Genomic DNA, 21,498 nt, shown 5'->3' on the forward strand with positions numbered 1-21,498 from the left:
GAATGAGATACACTGATTGATCCGTTAGTAGCACCTAATGATAGCTTCAATGTAAATATATGTAAATCAGGATGTGTGTCTCAAAAAAAGTTGCATTGAGGTTTTTTGGGACTTTTCACTGCTAAAAAGTTGCACAGGATTATTTCTGCCGCCTTATTTTTTTGCTTAAACATAGAACTACTGCTAGTGCAATGATGTACAAAGCCAGACTCATGTCTTGTGACCTTCACAAACAGTTGAATAAAAAGTCACATAGTCACTCCAATTCACTGCCGGTTTATGTACTGGGGCATTTTTTTTAATTTTTGGACTTTTTGCAACAAAAATCAAGCAAGTAGAGCATAAAAACATTTATTAAAAAACCCAACCCAAGGAAAACCACAACTCTTGTAATGCAGCCCTTTACCGTCAAGCATTTATTTCAGGAAGCCTAATGACATAATGTGGGTCTAAAGCCAAACCAGTACAGACAATTCCCTACTTATGAACACCTGACTTACAGACAACCCCTAGTTGCAAATGGACCTGGATGTTGGTAATTTACTGTATAGTAGCCTTAGGCTACTATAAATAGTTATAACAGTTATCAAAGGTTGTCTACAATTAAGCTTAATCTTCTTAGGACAACCCAACAATTTTAAAATCCAAATGCAACAGAACAAATAACTTTTGACTTGGGTTACAATTATAAAATATACAGTTCCAACTTACATACAAATTCAACTTCAGTACAAACCTTAAGAAACTATCTTGTACGTAACGCCAGATACCAAACTGTAGACAGCACTGTTTCAATCTGGTTGCATCTCTTCAGTACAGTGTAGGGTACTGGTTTAGCTGAGTAAGAGTTCCTTATGCAATAGATATACTAGTTTGGGTTTAATCTCAAATGTCATTAGGCCTCTTAATTCTTGCTTGATGGTAAGGGAGCTGCCTTACAAGGTAGCAAAAGAGGTGTTGTTTTCCTTGTCTCATCCTGGAAATTTTATTTCCATATTCCCCATTATCCCTTAGTGGCACACAAAGGCCACACACAAGGAATATGACCCTAATTGGCAAAGTATCTGTAAGAACTCTTACTCCCTGATCCAGGAGATCTCAAGACACACCTGCAGTGGCTTTGGCTCACAAAAGAAGATAAATAACAATCAATTTCTAGCCTAAACTTTGAGAGATGATACGTGGCTAAAAATATGTTATTTCTACTGATACTGTAGAGCTACCGTGGCTTTCATTGTCATGGCGAGAGGCCAAAGAATTTAAATCAGCCAGGACATTTATGTTCAATAGAAAACAGCTAGTTGAAGAACAACTTCTGTTCACTACCTCTTCATCACTGAAAGGTTTTAAAATATCCTACCTAGAGAAAAAGTCCTCTATTTCATTTTTTTCCTTAAAAGTTTAGAAAATCCTTTAATCCAAAGGTGTAGAAAGTTGGCATGATCCCAAAACTGCATTGATAAATAGAATTTGATGTTTACTTGACATACATTTACTAGGGACTTTTCAGCACTCCAGATGTGTCTACTTTATCCAGATTTGTCTACTTTCTATTTATTTATTTTTTTCTCATTAACTTTGTTTAAATGGTCTCAATTTTGGTCAAGTTGCTTTCGTTTAAAAATTAACTTTTGCTTTTGACACTAATAACTTAAACTGCCAAAAACAAAATGGTCCACAGACATTCCTTTTCTTCTGAAGCTTTTATGAGGCATTGCTATCATAAAGCAGTCTTTCACTTTTAAACTGAAATGTCCGATTAAAACAAACTGTTCTGAAACCAATCTTCTGCTGCTGGTTAATATCACTGAGGTAGTACTGGATATGTGGAATATGCATTTGGATTTTGTGGCCTTTTGATCAGACTTTGTGACTTTGCCATCACCATCTTTTCAACAGCATTGATGACACCAATAGCTACAGTCTGTCTTATGTCACGCACACTACAGCAAAGTGACCAAGAGGAGGATAGTCAGAGAAGCTCTCCACACATATGGGTTTGCCTGGGACCTTGTTAATAACAGCAAGGGTGGTTCAGGCTGATTACCTGTGCAGTGAATCCACCAGCTTCAGAGGGAGAGTTGTTCGTGCTGTCACCAGCAATGTCACCACAACGATGTCCTTGACGGAAACGTTCTTTATATTAAAGAGGACCTGTCACCTAAAATTTCAGCACTAGGAGCTGCTTACTAAAGTAAGCAGCTCCTATTGCTTGAACAAACGCCGCAGTGTTAGAAGGATAGTGTTACCGGAAACTGGACACTGCGGCGGGGTCCAATGTAATCATCGTACCACTCACAAAGTGTTCCGATGTATTCATGAGGGGGCGGGGGTTGGGGCGTGGTTAGGGGCGGTGACTGCCGCATGACGCATGGCAGTCACCGCCGCCCTTAGGAGCGGTCCATGGAAGAGGCGGCGCCTCGGACTGCCCCCTCATGAATACTTTGCAAGGAGTCCGATGATTACACTGTACCCTGCCGCAGTGTTAGATAGCGTTACCGGAGGTTTCCAGTAACGCTATCCTTCTAACACTGTGGCGTTTGTTCAAGCACTAGGAGCTGCTTACTTTAGGTGACAGGTCCTCTTTAAAAACAATGTTGTCACCGGGTAGAGGCTCCCTCAGAGCTTCATGGTGTATTTTCACTTCAGTTGTCACATTTACTGAGGCAAAAGTATCCATTGTGTCTGTTTTCAAGACACCAGTTTACAAACAGGTGAGTGGTGCTATACCAATACCATCTGGGTTGTGTCCAATCTTCTTGATGCAAGTGCTGGCTTCCTTTACAACTTCTTTAAATCTTTTCTGGTTGTATGGTGGCTCAGTGGAATCCATCTTATTGACACCAATGATGAGCTGCTTCACACCCAAGGTGTAGGCCAGGAGAGCATGCTCAAGCGTGTGTCCTTTCTTGGAGATACCAACATCAAACTCACCCATACCAGCAGCAACAATCAACACAACGTAGTCAGCCTGAGAAGTACAAGTGATCATGTTCTTGATGAAATCTCTGTGTCCTGGGGCAACAATGATGGTAGTTGGTGGTACTTATTTGGTACTTACTGGTCTCAAATTTCCACAGGGAGATTTCAATAGTGATACCACACTCATGTTCAGCTTTGTTTGTCCAAAACCCAAGTACACTTGAAGGAGCCCTTGCTCATCTCAGCAGCTTCCTTCTTGAACTTCTCAATGGTACGTTTGTCAATACCACCACATTTATAGATGAGATGTCCAGTTGTTGTGGACTTGCTGGAATCTATGTGTCTACTGATGGCAATGTTCATTTATCTTTTCCTTTCCCATTTTGATGTTTGGCGATGGATACCTTGTAAATTCGCTGCAGACCCAGTGAGGAAGTGTCTACTTATTAATAGTTGTTATTGAGAAACTGTTGCCTGAAATGTTTTTTTGGTGATGCTATAATAACCAGACTGGAACTGTCCAAGCAATTTACAAATGGAAAGAGGGGAAGGTAACACACAGCACAACTTATTCACTCATTATAGGAGGAATAACAGAGGGGTAGTACTACATACAGTTCTAAGAAATGATATTTCAGGACCAGGTGATACAAGATAGATGTATCAGGGAAGGTGACTGGTCCTCTTTGATGGACGAATAATCTTAGCAATGTATGATCTTTAGAAAGTTGAAAGCCCCGTTGCTCTCAGTCGATCAATAAATCATATGTACGTATCTGTGCTTGGTTCATTTAATTAGTAAAATCGTTATGTAAATATACTGTATAATATGTGGCAAGTGCTATAAATATATAATTTACCAGTCAGGCATAAATTTAAGTAAGCAGGACATCAAAGCACATCAATAATGTAATGCCCCTAGGATAGTCTCATAATAACAGCGGCTATTTATAGACACTCAAGCTTAGATAAGACAACTGAAATAGCTTTCTGTCCCCCTTAATACATCTTACACAGTGCATCTCAGCTTGCGGCTCATCAAATCAAAAGCTTTCTGGAGATAAACACAGAATAACACAAATCTCTAGGTGACTCCTTAGCCAGAAGACAGAAACCGCAGCTTCTGTCCTCCACTGTGAAGCTCCTATGAGCCATCGATCAGTGAAATAAGTGTTAGAAAAATATTCATTTTACATGTTACTTCAAGACTGCCTTTAAGAATGTATACAATAAATATTTCATAAAATGACAAGATGTTTTCTAAAAACATAGACAGAAATATATTACAGTCCAGTAAAACCATAAATGTTTCAGAGAGACTATTCAGAAAGTTTGCTATAGTTAGACATGTGTTGCATCGGTAAAAATGAAAGAATATGGGAACTTTTAGAAAGGAACGCTAACTTTAAAAGACATCTACTGCCAAGATGAAAGATTGTAAACCAAGTACACTGACATACTGGTGTGTGCTCCCTCCGGCAGGATCTATTATTTTAGCTTCCTATGCCCTTATTTGTAAAGAAGAAAGGCTTTACAAATTATGCAAATGAGTCTGAGGGTCTCCAGGCTCCATAAACAGCTATTGAGCCCAGAGCCCCTCAGGCTCAATTGCATAATTTAAAAAGCTTTTTTTTTTCTTTTTGTAAAAACAGAGCATAAGAAGCTAAAAGAAGAACAGATCCTGCCAGAGGGGACACACACTAATATATCAGTGTGCTTGGTTTACAATCCTTCATCCTGGTGATAGAGTTCCTTTAATATTGGGAAATCTGGCATACAATCAATTCTTCTCAACATGCTATCAACTACAAGAGCAGCTAAGAATGAAAAAGCTTTTAAAAACTGTTGTGTGCAGGACATTGTGTATTATATAAGTGCCCAGCACTGCTGTCTATTAATTAATAAGTAAGAACCCAGTGTGGAAGAAATGTTGGCCATTGAAATCCGTAAGTGGAACTCCAACCTAGAGAAAGAGCTACCCAGTTAGAGACTAATGAGAAACAGCAATGGTGATGCCCAATTGAAAATCCTTAATCAACAATGAAAGTCACATAGAGAACTGTATGAAAAAAACATCCTGCTACAAACATTTTTAGGTGAAAATTGTTGTGAATGATGTAGTAAGTCAAGCAGTACACATTATAACATATAAAACACAATGTAAAATGCCAAGCCGAAATTTGGTTTCATTGTTGTGCTATAAAACTACTTAAACACAGTGGGGCCATTGGACATATTGGGGGTCATTTACTAAGGGCCCGATTCCCGTTTTCCCGACGTGTTATCCGAATATTTCCGATTTGCGCCAATTTTCCCTGAATTGCCCCTGGCCGTAAAAAAAAACCCGACGGATTCAGAAAAACTGCCGTATTTAAAAAAAAAAAAAATAGTGTCGCTTGACATGCGCTTACCTGCACCCAGCATAGGACAGTGAAGTTCAGTGCAATCCGATGAACTTCAGCGCAGCAGCGACACCTGGTGGACGTCGGAGGAACTACCTTAGTGAATCCCGGCCAGACCCGAATCCTCCGCAGAGAACACGCCGCTGGATCGCGAATGGACCGGGTAAGTAAATCTGCCACATTGGGCTTGAAAACAGGTCAGCGACTGAGTCTATTTCCCCCTGTGGTGGAATGGACCAGTGCGGGGCAGACACTAGCTATAGCGTGCACCCAGGTAGGACCTGGCGTAGAATTGTACGACAGGCGCAGCCGTCCTGATGTAACCGCAGTAGGGGGAGGGACACACTTACATCATACATTCTTAGCCCCCAGCATATTATAAGTCTCTTCCACTGAGTACATTGATGCTAGTGAATGCCGCACAACAGTAAAATCTGCATATGGATTAGAACAAAAGGAAATCATAGCTGGGTTTTTTGAAATACCAGGCCAATGTATGAAGGTTAAAGTATGGACACAACTAAGAAAATGTGTAAACATGTTTAACTTTTCATTATTTCATTAAATATAGTTCTTTTGATAGGAAAAAAAAACATTTAAAGTAACTAACTTTCACACTTAGAAACCTGACGTGACTGTTTCATGCATCTGACAAGCCACAGGAACAATACCATTTATACGTACAAAATAATCATCTGATCTTAAAAGGCTGTAAAAAAAAAAATAACATAATAGCTACAACAGAGAGCTAGTTTATGCCTATGTCAATTGTATTAAAAGGAAACCTGTGAGCCATTGTTTACCTTGTGAAACTGAGCAGTTAACAATGGTTGTCCATTATTGGAAAAAAAAAACAGCGCCACTTCTGTTCATGAGTTATGCCTGGAGTTGTAACTCACTTCCATTGATATTAAAAGGGCAGACCTGCAATACCACACACAACCTGTGGACCGTTGTGGAGCTGTTTATGGATGTAGGCAGCTTTTGCAATGTTTTGGTAACCACTCTTACCATACATTTATCTATACTTTTTAACCTAAAAAAGCTCAATAGCACTGATTAAGTAGAGTAACCAATACACCATATGGTACACATAATTAATCTTTATGCATCACATCAGCCATACACAATGACCAGAAAAAAGTATTTAAAAACACCCCATTAAAAGAGATACACATAAAAAAACCAGACAATGGGGCTTATTTACTAAGGGCCCGTGGTTGTTTGACGTTTTTGGGGATCGATTGTGTTGCACACGATCGGATTTTGGCACATCAGAGCCGGCTTTCACGCGACACAAATCGGGAGGGGGGGTTGGCCATCAGATGATCCGACGGATTCGGACAACGCACGTGATTTCACATGTCAAATTGTGTTGCAAGATGTGCACTCACAGGATCTCGGGCGCACGATCTTGTTGAATCGCGGCAGACTTCATCCTCGTCGGACAGGCCAGATCAGGGATCGGGACAGGACCGGTTAAGTAAATGTGCCCCAATGCGATAATATCTGGACTGAGAGTAATCATATATCAAATCAAAGCAGAGTGCAAAACGTACCTCGGGGTGTTCTGACAGTGTGGTTCTGGACTTGTGGAGTATGGACTCTGGTTGGTATTATGTTTGCGCCATAGCTGGCTCAAATTAATTTGGGGCGATTTAGAGTTTTGGACTAGACTATGGGTATTTAACCTTCTGTGTTCCCCTAAAATGTTGAATTGCTGCTGTGATATTTATGATGTGTTACCAGGACCTTGTTATAGATTTGATATATGATAACTTCCAGTCCAGATCACACTGTCTGTTGGTTTTTTATGTGTATCTCTTTTAATGGGGTGTTTTTAAATACTTTTTTCTGGTCATTGTGTATGACTGATGTGATGAATAAAGATTAATTATGTGTACCATATGACGTATTGGTTATCCAAGTATGATAGGGATGTGTCCTCACCCTGTTGTGCTCTTAACTCTATGCTTTCTACAGCTCTATTTTGCCTCCATTCTGTTCTAAGGAAATTATTTTGAAGGCACCTGGTCGCATACATATTACAAATCCATACATTAGTTTTGCCAGGTTTGTGGATGAATGTCTGCCATAATAATACCATGGCGGGACTGAATTGTGGGTCTCATACCTAAGTAAGCCAAAAATGTTGAATAATTAAGCACAGAAAAGCAATACATTGGGTGGCTTTATAGATCTAAATGCAAGTGATCTAATGGAAAATACCATAGAATCAGGAAACAAATATCATCTATAGTTCATGTGTATATGCTTCAGTATAACCCCTTCAAAAATCTGCTGCAAGAAAATGACTAGCATGAATCTTTAGGATAGACCATCACTATTCTAAATGAAGAAAATACTTTTATAGAGGGTACAGGATTATGAATCTCTTTTACTATTAGTAGGGCCTATGCAAAATAACAAAAGTTCTATACTTATTACTCCTTTGCTCCGATCCAGCACATCCCTTCCCATCATTGCTGGGTTTTGCACACATAGGCTGCAGTGATGAAGTCACGTGACCACTCTCGCCTATTACAGGAGTCATGGTAAGGCATGTAATAGGCTGCAACAGAAATACACTGGTAACATGCCATCTAATAATTATACAATATTTAAAGGGAACAGTTCAGAAGACTTTCCCCCATTGGAGTACTGGCCCCAAGGCAGGGTATCAAAAAACCTTTATCAAATTCTTTCTTTTATGTGAATTCTCCCTCCTTTACCTATTAGATATCTTCTCCTAATTCATGTGAAAATTAATAGAGAAGAGTCATATTTTTCCTTAGATGAGACAAGTTTAGAGGCCGCAGGGGGAAGGTCACTTCGATCTCCCCTATCTTTGGTTGCATAGTAGCTATAATCATGCTTTTGGTGTGAAAATAGAGATAACAATCTCATCATTCAGAACTAACGCAACAGAGATATGGCAGCTAAAATCATCATTGGAAATGCAAGCTACAGACAAAATCCAGTTCCTGCTTTTTTTGTTCAAAACCTGATGAGATTTTTATATTTAAAGGAAATGTATCACTTTAGAAAAGCAAAAAACCCTAAAATTACACACTCACCTGTACTCCTCTTCATTCCGATGACTTAAAAAAAAGACTTTTAAAAAGCATCCAGTAGAGCTATGTCCAGTGCTCTGGGTTGCTAATTATTCAAACCCTCTCCACCTCCCTCTGCCAGCAAGGACGTCACGTGAGAGGCTTTAATCCATGCCTCCTGTGTGATAGATGCCTCCCGTGTTGGAGATGGAGGTAAGATAACGCAGGGGGTGTGAATAATTAGCACCCTAGAGCGCAGGATATCGCGTCTTACGCGCTCCAAGCTGCTTTTCTCAATTCTTTTTTTTGGGTGATCCAGGCGTGTCAAGGTTAAAGAAGACAAGAACCGGGATAAAGAGGAGGACAGGTGAGTATGTGTATTTTTTTTTGCTTTCTGAAGTGGTAGATTTCCTTTAATATGACATCAAGATATGACATGTTTCTAGATACAATACAACCAAAGACTCTCAAACTTGACTCTTTTCACATGAGTTTGGAGGAGATTTTTACAGGTAAGTTGTCAAGATTTAGCATAAAATAGGAAAATCTAGAAAGGATATTTAACAGCCTTCCCGCAGAGGGTGGTAGTTTAGTGGGGTAAAAGCTGGTCACGGTGTCCCTTTAATTAATCAGGGTTTCTTAGTATCAAGGACAACCATGTGATTTTGATCATTTGTACTGATTCTCTCTCTTCAACCAAGACAAAAAAGATAATTACATCAACAATGACATTTTGTTTCACATCCCCTTGCCAAATATTTCAGCTTGTACTCCTTGCTCTGTTAAGTTATTCTCTTCGATTTGTAAGCACATTGTGTCAATGCTGATAGTAGATCAGGCTTTCTTGAATTTATTCAAGGTGAAGGTTAATGGTAAAAGCATGGATGAAAAAGTATGACACGGACACACAGCCCACACACAGGCAGCTATTGAATTCTGAAAAGCCTTATCAACAGACACTTTTTTTGTAATTTATTGCAGCATTTTTATCTTTTTAATACAACAGTAGATGGAAGATCACATTTTTACAGATTTAGATGATAAAATTTAAAGATACAAGTTCGATTTCAAGCCAACAAAAATAAAAGGACCAGTAACAGATAACCCCTTTATCATGATAAACCCTTTAATAATGAACTGTTTGCCATAGACTTGGTTCCAGGACCTCCAGTTACTCATTTCCTCTTAAGCAGCCACTACAGCTACACGTGGACTCTCAAATTAATTATTCCATCCCCCTATCATTTTGGTATTACTGAGGTATCCTAATGATCTGGCATCAGTATTGAGTTTTTGAACAACTTATGCTTAAGGACTAAATGCTTAAAGAGACATTCACCACCTTTTCGATCACTCTGTGTAGTGAAAAAAAAGCAGATTGAGAAGCACTTTGACTTTTCATTCTAGCCCCCACGGTTGCAGAGATATCAGTCCCAGTATCTGAACATTATAATAATCTCCATTGCCAGTATCTGAACATTATAATAATCTCCATTGTCAGAGATGAAGCACTGGAGCAAAGGAGAGGGCATGTTTTATCATAATATTCTCTGACACTGTCCAATTAATGGCAGATGGTATCGGAGTGTCCTCATGTGTGAGGGAGTGAAAGGCCATATGGTGTACTTAAGGGTAAAGTGCCCTGCATCCTGGCTTGAATACAAAGAAGCCTTAATGGGTAGTTATATGCAAAGGATCGTTTCAATGCATCAGGGGCATGTCAGTGAGTTTATTACTTTCTACAAGCTAGGTGATGGTCACTACAGAGGTCTTTGGGGAGTGGGCTATGTGCTCCTCTGATTAAAGGACATCTACCACCAGGATGAAGGATTGTAGACCATGCATTCTGCTGTGTACCCCCTCTAGCAGGATCTGCTCTTCTTTAAGCTTCTTAACACCTATGGAGCCTGAAGCCCCTCATGCTTAGTTGCATAATTTTAGAAGCCTTTAAAAAAACCAGGGCATAAGAAGCTAAAAGAAGCTAAAAGAAGAGTGGAACCAGCCAGAGGAGGCACACACCAGTATGTCAGTGCACTTGGTTTACAACCCTTGATCCTGGTGGTAGATGTCCTTTAACAACTAAACAACGAGTATACAACTATACAGGGTAGATGACACTTACCATTAACAGCTGTGATCAAACTAATGTTCATAATATATTGCACAACAATTTTATTATGTAATATTGTGTAAGAAATCAAATCCCCTTGAGTTCAATTAATAAAACAAATTACACATACATATTAGCCATCTCCATATCCAAAAATACTATAATTAATACTATAATATTAATTATCCAATACTGTGAGTTCTGTAATCACCACTTTGACACAAATTTTCAAAAGTGGTATCAACGTAAATGTCATCTGGTCATGAAAAATATTAGACCTTAAATAGCTCTGTACACTGAAGTTTTAACAAGTAACGGGTGTCAGGAATATAGTGATACAATGTTTTTCTTTTCTTAACCCTTTACCAACATGTGACATAGTATTATGTCACATGCTGGCTGAGGGGGTATGGAGAGGGCATATTACAGCAAACATCCACTGGTAAAACCTGCGGTTGGTGCTGGCACTGATTATTGGTGTTAACCCTGTAAATGTCTCCGGTAAATCTGTCAGAGGCATTTAAATCCTGGTAGATCCGCGCGTAGCCGCCATCTTGGGTCCGATCGTCGTCACCCATCCTTCCCCTTGTGACATCATCAAGTGGGCCGCAACTGTATAAAAATACCATATACTGCAATACAGTAGTATTGCAGTACATGGTAGGAACAATCAGACCTTCTAGGGTTAATGTACCCTAGAGGGTCTAAGAAATAGCAAAAGATTATATTAAAAAAAAAATTCCAATCACCCCCCCTTTCCTTACAACTGATATCAATATATATATAAACAGTATGAAAATGTTATTAGAGCTAGAAGATGGCAATGAAGAATTTTTTTTTTTACAGGAGGTTTAATTTTTGTAAATATATGAAAACATTATAAAACATATACAAATTTGGTATCCCCTTCATCACACTGACTCAAAGAATGAAGTAGACATGTCATTTGGGAGCACAATAAAAGCCAAAAAATCTAAGCCCACAAGAATACGGCACAAACACGTTTTTTACCATTTCCGATGCATTTGGAATTTTTTTCCCCAGTACACGCCATGGAAGATTAAATACTGTCATCAATTTGTTACGCCGAAAACAAGCCCTCACACTGCTCTTTACATTGAGAAATCAAAAAGTTCTGGAGTGCGGTGGGGAGTGGAAAATGAAAAAGCAAAGAACGAAAAAGGGAAGGGGTTAGTAATTTTTAAGCTCTATAGGACCAGGTAGTTTTAACCTTCAGGATGGGGCTTTTTAATTTTTTTTTAAATTTATAATTGAAAGTTGTACATTTTTTATTTCATAAATGTTGCTGGTTTAGGTCTTGCTTTCTTGGGACAAAATTTCTAGTAATGGTATCAATTTGTTGAGCATCTGTTATGAACCTTTTTAAGAATCGAAAAAAACTGCAGTCAAAGTTTTTTGTTTTTTTGTGTTTCCATTTTTCACTACACTCCTTTTATAAGCCGTATATTTTTTTATTTTTCTATTTACAAAGCTTTATGAGGTTATTTGTAAGGCAAAACAAGGAAAAACAAGAAAAACTTAACCCTCCTAACCAAATTACAAAAAGAAATCCCTGCTCTGCTACCACCGGTGCCGCATCCTCTATATTCAGTCTCCTGTCTCCAATCACACTTTTCAAATATGATAATATCCACTACTAATCTTCATCTATTATATAGGATCTGAATGTTTCTGAGTTCCTAAACTCCAACCAAGCCTGCCATGTTTCATTGAACCTATCCCATGTCGCTTTTACTAATGATGTCAACTCCTCCATACATCTAATATCATCCACTTTTTGGAGCCACAGAGACACCGATGGCGGTCTAGGTTGTTTCCACATAGCTGGAATACAAAGACGCATTGGCAACAATAAATATCTCAGCAAAGGCCTCCTATATTCATTTCTTGACAAATCACTGCACTGAAGAAGAACAAAAGCTGGTTCAAAAGGGAAAGTAATATGAAGTTCTTGTTGGATCATTTCGCGAATTGCTTCCCAGAATGGTACTATTAGGGGGCAAGACCAAAATATGTGTAAATATGAGCCCTCTGCTTGCTTGCACCTTCAGCACACCGGGCTAACTTCTGGGAACATTCTATTAATTTTAGTAGGTATATGGTACCATCTGGAAATTAATTTATAATTACTTTCTTGGAATCTCGAATTGAGTATAGAAATATATGAAAGTTCAAAACTACGTTCCCATTGCTCCTCTGAAATATTAATTTGAAGGTCTTGCTCCCACCTCAAAGTAAAGGGCGGCAATTCAAAATTATTACATCTTAGAAGCAAACCGTATATCCTAGAGAGGGGATGTCGCACTCGATCAGCCCCCACACAAAGTTTTTCGAATACCGTGGGATTGCTTTCAAACTCCTCTGGTCTTTGTAGTGAGTCTAAGAATGCACGTAGAAAAAAACTTCTCCATGGAGATAGTACTGACACCCCCCATTTTTCAGATATTTCTAAAGGTTGAGTCCATCCTGATTTATGCCACCCTTTATTGAGTCCATCCTGCCACCCTTTATTTATCCCTACCCTATTCCATTCCCTGAATACTGGATCATCCATCCCCAAAGAGAATCTTAAATTCCCCAATATAGGATACAATGAGGACAGTGTGGGAATAAGCTTTAATCTGAGGGGAATGGAATAAACGAAGTGTTGCACCAATAGTTGGGTGGTTAGATAACTGTTTTGTATACTTATTCTCCAGCCAGGGAACATTAGAGAGAGGGACCTGAATAGCCTCCTGTTCTATTGAGATCCATGTGAGGTTTTTTGCCTCCCCATATAAATTTTTGTTCTATAGATGTTATTAACTTAAAAAAACGTCCCCGGTATAAAGATGGGTAGCGCTTGATATAGATATAAAATCCTTGGCAATACATTTTAAAAATCGCAATACGTCCCTTGTGAACCTTCCCTTAATCCACCTTTCGCAGTCTGTTTTAATTGAGTTTGCAAGTGTAATATACACTCACCGGCCACTTTATCAGGTACGCCATGCTAGTAACGGGTTGGACCCCCTTTTGCCTTCAGAACTGCCTCAATTCTTCGTGGCATAGATTCAACAAGGTGCTGGAAGCATTCCTCAGAGATTTTGGTCCATATTGACATGATGGCATCACACAATTGCCGCAGATTTGTGGGCTGCACATCCATGATGCAAATCTCCCGTTCCACCACATCCCAAAGATGCTCTATTGGATTGAGATCTGGTGACTGTGGAGGCCATTTGAGTGCAGTGAACTCATTGTCATGTTCAAGAAACCAGTCTGAGATGATTCCAGCTTTATGACAAGGCGCATCACTGGCGCAGTCACTGTTGCCTTTCTATCAGCTCGAACCAGTCTGCCCATTCTCCTCTGACCTCTGGCATCAACAAGGCATTTCCGCCCACAGAACTGCCGCTCACTTGATGTTTTTTCTTTTTCGGACCATTCTCTGTAAACCCTAGAGATGGTTGTGCGTGAAAATCCTAGTAGATCAGCAGTTTCTGAAATACTTCTGGCACCAACAACCATGCCACGTTCAAAGGCACTCAAATCACCTTTCTTCCCCATACTGATGCTCGGTTTGAACTGCAGGAGATTGTCTTGACCATGTCTACATGCCTAAATGCCCTGAGTTGTCGCCATGTGTTTGGCTGATTAGAAATTAAGTGTTAACGAGCAGTTGGACAGGTGTACCTAATAAAGTGGCCGGTGAGTGTAGTTTGTTCTATACAGGTTTTTTAGGTCCCTAGTCAGTTTTACTCCAAGGTATGACAGTCCCTCCTTTGGCCACCTAAAGGGAAAGATCTCTTCCAACATTTTAATCTCTTCCAAGGAAATAGACACCGCGGTTGCCTCGGACTTAGAATAATTAATTTTAAAGTTTGACAGAGAGTAATATTCCTTAAATTTTCTCAAGAGATTAGGGATGGAAACCCTAGGCTTAGAGACAAAAAACAATAGGTCGTCTGCAAATGCAGCCACTTTCACTTCTTCATTTTGTATATACCTGAGATGTTCTGGTCTGCCCTAATATGTCTCAAAAAGGGTTCTAGAGCTAAAACAAAAATTAAGGGTGAAAGTGGGCAACCCTGCCTTACCCCGTTCTTTATCGGCAGGTCTTTGGAAAGGATTCCATTTACCCTGAATATTGCTGTTGGGTGGGTATAAAAAGCCAGAATCCAATGCATCATGTTGTGTTTTAGACCGATTCCACGCAGTGTCTCAGCCATGTATAACCAATTCACCCTGTTAAAGGCTTTCTCTGCATCAGTTGAAAGCAGAGCAACTGCCTTTTTTTGTACCCGGGCTAAGTGCATCAGATTAACTGCTTTTGTTGTGTTATCTCTGGCTTCCCGACCGGGAAGAAAGCCTGTTTGATCTAAATGTATAAGTTTACTTACTATTGGTGTCAGTCTTTCTGCCAATATCTTGGCTGGAGTTTTTGAGTCCACATTAAGCAGGGAAATTGGTCTATAGCTGAGACACTGCATGGGGTCCTTAACCGCCTTTGGTAGGACTGTGATATATGCCCTAAGTGAATCAGGTGGTGGAACCCCATTTTCCGTCAGGGAGTTGGAAGCCTCCACAAAGTGGGGGCTCAGTTCCCCCTGTAACAGTTTATAGTACTTTGTGGAAAACCCATCGGGTCCTGGTGCCTTGTTCTTAATTACTTTCCTTACCTCTTCTTCGGAAAAGGGTCTTTCTAGATCTTCTAAGTCTAATTCTGATATCTTCGCTATCCCTGATTCTCTTATATATTTTTGGATCCGAAGCTTAAAATATGAACTTAAGGTGTTATGATTCGTTCAATCCACTGAGTATAAAGAGGCATAATATTCTCTAAAGGTTTCTGCCACCTCATCAGGCATAGAAACCTTATTTCCCTGTACATTTATGACAGCGTATGTAGACACCCGTTGATCCCGTAGCCCTCTTGCTAATCCCCGGCTACATTCATTACCGTGTTCATAATAAAATCGTTGACATTTTAGTAAGGTGTTTTTAGCTTTATACATCAAAAAGGAACGTAATTCTTCTCTCACTTGGCTCAATTGTATTGTATGCTGTGTCTCTAGGTTTTTTATTTGGTCCAGAGGGTATTCAGGCGCCTATCCCTTTCCTTTTTCCTTCTTGCCCCATGCTTTATTAAAATTCCCCTTGTTACTATTTTATGGGCTTCCCATCTCATATATGGGTTAGTTATATTTTCTCAATTCGTCGCGAATTGAGAAAATATAACGCCTCTGTTATCTCTGCTACAATTTGTACGTCCTCTAAAAGTTACTTATTAAGTCTCCATTGCCATTGTTTCACATTGGGGATGCCAAGATTCAAGGTCATATCTATTAACGCGTGATCCGAAAAAGATATGTTATCAATAGTTGCCTGTTGGAGCAAGCCAAGGTCATGATGTTTTATGAAGAACATATCCAATCTTGAATATGTATAATGTGGGGTTGGATAAAAGGTATAATCTATCTCATTTGGGTTCAGTAAGCGCCAAGAATCAATATACCTGTGTCTATGTAAAGTACGTCTTATCTGTCTCAGGGCAGCGCCAGAATGTTGGGATACCCCAGAAGAGATGTCCCAACTAGGATCGAGTGCGACATTAAAGTCCCCTCCCAGGACCACAATTCCCTCCTCAAAGTCAGCCAGACGATCCAAAAAATTAGACAGGACTCTGCCCTGTCCACTGTTTGGTAGATACACTGAGGCAAATGTATATATCTGGGAAGCAATGCGACCTTTTACAAATATCATATGACCTTCTTCATCTGTGTTCATATCCATAAAAGCCCAAGGGATAGCATTAGATATTAGTATGCTAGTTCCTTTGGATTTCGGATAGGTTGTGTAGCTATGATATGCATGTGGATATGCGATCCCTGAAAGGCGATATGGTTTACGAAGACACAGGTGTGTTTCTTATAAGAGAACCACCTGTAGCTTTTTCCTTCTCAACAAGTTCTACAGGATAGATCTTTTACCTGTGCTATGTAAGCACTTCACATTCAATGATCCTATTGGGATAGATGCATGTGGGTCTAGGGGGGCCATTTCGATGATGTGTCCCTAGTTAATAGGTGTTGCCCCCGATGTCAGCAAGGTGGGCGGCAAAAGAGAAAGAGAAAAAGAAAAAAAAGGAAAAGAAAAAAAAAAAACACACTACAAAGGACAAGCACAAAAAGGACAAGAGTGGCCCACCAGTGGTTTTGTACTACTACTTAATACTGGGGTATTAAAAAACAAAATATAGGGACAGCAATGCATATTCCCAGGGCATTTATAAAAAAAAATCCATGGAGGAAGAGGAGGGGTTCTTACCCCTTCCTCCCTTCCTATCTTCTATCACCAGACTTTTCCTAGAGGACTCCATCCCTTATCCCGATAACCCTGCCGATATTACCGGAAAAGGAGGGGAAATAGGTGGTGGACTTGTTTCCAAGATTAGTTCTAAAAAAAAATTCAGGGATAGATAGTTATAAAGAAAAAAAGGAAAATAAAAGGGGGGGGGGTCCCGACAGAGGGGCCTGACTCAGCAAATCGTATTTTACCATATTAGTCTGTATCCTATCCATCTGGGAACTTTATATCCAAATCTAGGCGGGCATATAATAGCAGGCGGGCGGACTAAGGAGTCTGTTGGAGTGAGGAGAAAGGGAAGGGAGAAAAAAAAAGGGAGGGGGGGGGGTGGATAGGAATTCCTCCCTTTACCTTATTATATAGTTTTCATCCCTTAGTCCCTCTAGCTTCTTACCCCATCACCTTTTCTCCTTTGTGGTTCTATTACGTATATCTATTATTATACTATTATTCGTTTTACACACTACTATTCATCTCCAATTGAAAATTGTCCATACTTATACCGTGTATTTCCCTTTATCCCTTCTATTACAAACATGTATCCATCCATATGTTCTTATATGTAAAAAAAAAAAAAAAAAAAAGGTGACCATTCTTATCTACCCCCCCCCCCTCCCACTCAAAGCCCCATTTTCAACATCTTGATTTTTAAGAAATCCCATATACCTTATAGTGTAGCAATAAATCACCCTTGTGACAATTTTTAGGGACCAATCAACTATAGCACCAGTGTCTAAGAAACTCCAAATAAGTATTTTAACCCCAAAAAAACTACCCCAACGAAGAATAACCAACGAAGAATAACCTGTGGCTCAGTTATATTTCGAAATTGCTATTTTCCCATTACACAAACCTCCCTCCTCCCCATGCCCCCGCAACAATGCCTCAGCAACTTGCTCCTCATACCCCATCAAAGTTTTATCATTTTTCCATCCCGCTAAAATTGGGGCCATCTATGAGTACCTAAAGAATTTTTAGGGTCCCGTGCCTATTATGCCATTCGTTACCCTTAAACCAATAATACAACAATGTCTCCACCTAGGATTTATCATCCTACTATGCATAGGAAGATTATTTTAAATATTATCCGTATCTGTTATGTAGCTGTTATTTTAAACTCCTTTCGCAAATACATAGGGAAATTATTTTGAGTAATATCCGTATCTATTATGGAATTGTTGCTAACTACTCAGATTACGACATTATTCAATTGATGATCCTGTACCCTCTTAAGTTATGCTCTAGAAAAGTCCCTCCTCCCCCCAGCAAATTTGTAACCCCAAACCCAAATGCAGAGACCAGGCTTCCCCCACCCATGGTCCGTAGGTGTTAACTTGAGTTTTTAGGCTTCTAGAGGCAATGACACTGAGAGGTCAGGGAAATCATCTGGGTCAAACGGTACCCCAACATTTCCAAGAGCTGGCTGTATCTGCTCTGTCTCTGCCCTCCTACTCCTCTCTCTGTGTCTTCCTGGGGGTCGCCTATACTGTCTTTGACCAAAGTCCACCCTCTGTTCCATAGGTTGAAGCCAATTCTCTATGTGGATTGGGGGTACATTAAGGAGTGCGAAAAGTCCCTTCAAGTCTCTTGGGTGGTGTACCACATATCTTTCATCTGTAAGTTTGACCAACAGGTGGAAGGGGTGCCCCCATTTGTATGATCCACCAGCCTCTTTGATTTTCACCAACACTGGTTGTAGTGTCTGTCGCATATATAATGTCCTTGCTGAAACATCAGGAAGGAATTTTATCTGGCTTCCTTCAAACGTAATGGACCCCCTCGACCAGGCAGCTTGCACAATTCTTTCTCTATCTTTAAAATAATGCATCCGAAAGAGTACGTCTCTTGGGGATTCTCTTGAGAACCTTCCAGGTCTTTATACCTGGTGGATCCTGTCCATTTCATAGACAGTCTCTACTGGATTACCAGTGATCAAATTAAAGATAGTCCTTATTTTTCCTGTAAGGTCTTCCCATGGTCCTTCTTCTGGGATCCCTTTAATCTGGACATTGCTCCTACGGCCTCTATTCTCGTGGTCATCTATTTCAAGAGAAAGGGCCAGTATATGTTGCTGAGACTGTGCTAAACTTCTTTCCAAGTCCTCCACTCTACTGACTATGGAGTTAACCATTTGCTCGCATTCTACTGTCTGTGTGGCTAGCTGTTCCACCTCTTGTCTAACAGAGTCCAAAGCTTGGTTTTGGGACTGTTCCAGCCTTGTAACCATCGAGTCTAGGTATTCCTTGTTAGGGAGAGATTTTATCATCTCCATTAATATTTGGAGTTCACAGGGTTGGTTGGCCAGGTTATCACAATAGGGCTCTATCCCCTGTCCTCTAATCCTTGCTGGGGGTTCGATAGCTGTAGAGACCCCATTGTCAGCCCGTGGGCTTAACGCCCTCATTCCCTCTGTATGTGATATGCTCCCATTATCCGGGACAGGTTGCGCTCTATTCTCAGGTGTGGTCCCTGAGAAAAGTGGGGCCCCAAAATAAAAATATTTTATGACCAGTCACAGTCATCAAGAAGCTCCCTTTAGTATGGTAAAACAAACTGTAATATGGGAGAATTTTACAGGAGATAGATGATAAATGATCAGATTACAGGAGATAGATAACTAAACAGATAGATATATAGACAAGAGATGGATGATAATCATCTTCACCCGTTAATTCAACAAAGGGCTATCAACTCTTTCACCGCCAGGTATTTCTGGATATTTTGTCGCGTTATTGGCCAGAGCAATTCTTTAAATTTTGACATTTAAAAATAAAATAGAAATTACAGCAAAAGAATTAAAGTAAGCCCAACAAACCACATATTTTCTGAAAGGAGACACTTGCCCCATTTTCAAAATTGCATTGAAGAGTTTATAGACACAGGCGCCTTCATGCAATATTGATTTAAACTGAAACATTTTATAAAAAATACTTAAATGGCAAAAATGACTTTGATGGCAAAAAGAGTGATGAACAGAAAATATTTACCTTCACATCTCCTAAATGTAATAGATGGACATGTGTAGAGTTCACAAATGCCTCATATTGATATGTTCACACAAATGAAATCCACATACTATCACTTAAACTGTAATAACTAGATATTTGCTTTTCAGCTACAAATTTTAAGACAGTCACAACCTGCAAAATATAGCCATAAAACAGAACAAAAAGTAAAAGCGCCATAAAACCTGTATAATATTGAAAGCAGACAACCAGGCGATGCATTTTGCAGTTAACATTCAAAATTTCCTCTAAAATATGTACAAATCCAGATACTTATATATATAGAAAATATACTTTCCTAAAACAGTAAGATTTTAGGAGATCATACAGACCCTACATGTGGATATTTACCAAAATATGCAGCAAAAGGAATGTTAAATCCACAGAGGACACCAAACTATTTGTGTAGAAAATTGCACAGATGTATCATTGCATGCTTACTTACACAATGGTAACCCAAATAAATAACAATCTATCCATAAACCGAGCACAATAACAGAACCCTCCGCGCTTCATAAGAATTTGAGTGAGAACGTCATAACATAGGTGTAAATAATAGAGGATGGTGTGAAATACAAATTTCACATTTGTGTGTTTTAGCTTTATGGACATGTTCTGGGTCGCAGTGTTAATATATAATAGCAACATTAGGGGAAGAGCATTGAATGTTCATCGTATCTGTCAATTTTCGCAAAAAAAAACGATCATGAAATAAAAGGCAATAAGAGAGAAAGTGTGTTCTTAGATAGTTCTGCATAGAGAAGGGTGAAAAACATGAATATTAGTTGATATTTTCCCTTCTCAAGATGTAGTAACATATAAAGTGAATATTTCCATTATCTGTGAGGTGCAGCAGCTCCTGTGTGCAGCAGATTCTCCCTGTAGCCTGATGGCTAAGAATTTGGAGGGGGGTCACAATTCAGGGGGCTGTATCTCTGGCTCTGTGACACATAGAACCTCAATTCTTTTTCCTTTGAAAGAAGAGAGTCTCCTCTTTAATATGAATCTAGTTGTCTTTCTAAGTGTCAGGAAAACAGAGATATTAACAGTTAAACTGCAGTCAGAAGTGATTTTTATATATTGAAATGGAACCTGATATTCTCACTTTAAACCTGAATATCTTCAGGTGGCCCCTGGCAATTGCCCACTTTGCCTACCCATAGCGCCGGCCCTGGGTGTGGTTACCTGTGTGAAGGTTCCTCCCTCCTTCTCCCATCTGTGCTGCCTGCGGCGTGCTTGGTCCGCTTGTTCCAGGTCCCATCAGTCTATTCCGCGGCTGGCACAGTTCTTCTCCCGGGAACTCCGCACCAGGTGTCTCCTGTGCCCTGAGTGTGTGAGCCTCCGCACCAAACACCTGGGCTCTCCCCTTATTGGCAATGTCCCTGGAGCCCGGTGTAGATCCACCCGATGCTCCTGCATTGGGAGCTGGGTCTGCAGTGTTGGGAGAGAGCCGCTCCATGCGGCCAGTAGGTGGCGGGGTCACACATACAGACGCCGCGTTCCCCGCGCGGCTTGATGGAGAAAGCAGTCTCCCTATATCCAGGGAGCGGCGCGGACCGAGATGACCCGCGGCTCCGTCGTCTAGTCGGTATGGTGTCGGGCAAGAACAACGGAGCCTCCTATTTCGAGCTCTGAGA

The 21,498-nt window shown here is 40.0% G+C and overlaps 1 pseudogene; it reads right to left on the minus strand.

Annotated features, from left to right (window-relative positions):
* Positions 1-2,704: 2,704 nt before the first annotated feature.
* Positions 2,705-3,304, minus strand: LOC140122886 (elongation factor 1-alpha 1 pseudogene; annotated as a pseudogene).
* Between the last annotated feature and the right edge of the window lie 18,194 nt (positions 3,305-21,498).

Source organism: Engystomops pustulosus, chromosome 3 (genome assembly GCF_040894005.1).
Source record: "Engystomops pustulosus chromosome 3, aEngPut4.maternal, whole genome shotgun sequence".
Classification (NCBI taxonomy): domain Eukaryota; kingdom Metazoa; phylum Chordata; class Amphibia; order Anura; family Leptodactylidae; genus Engystomops; species Engystomops pustulosus.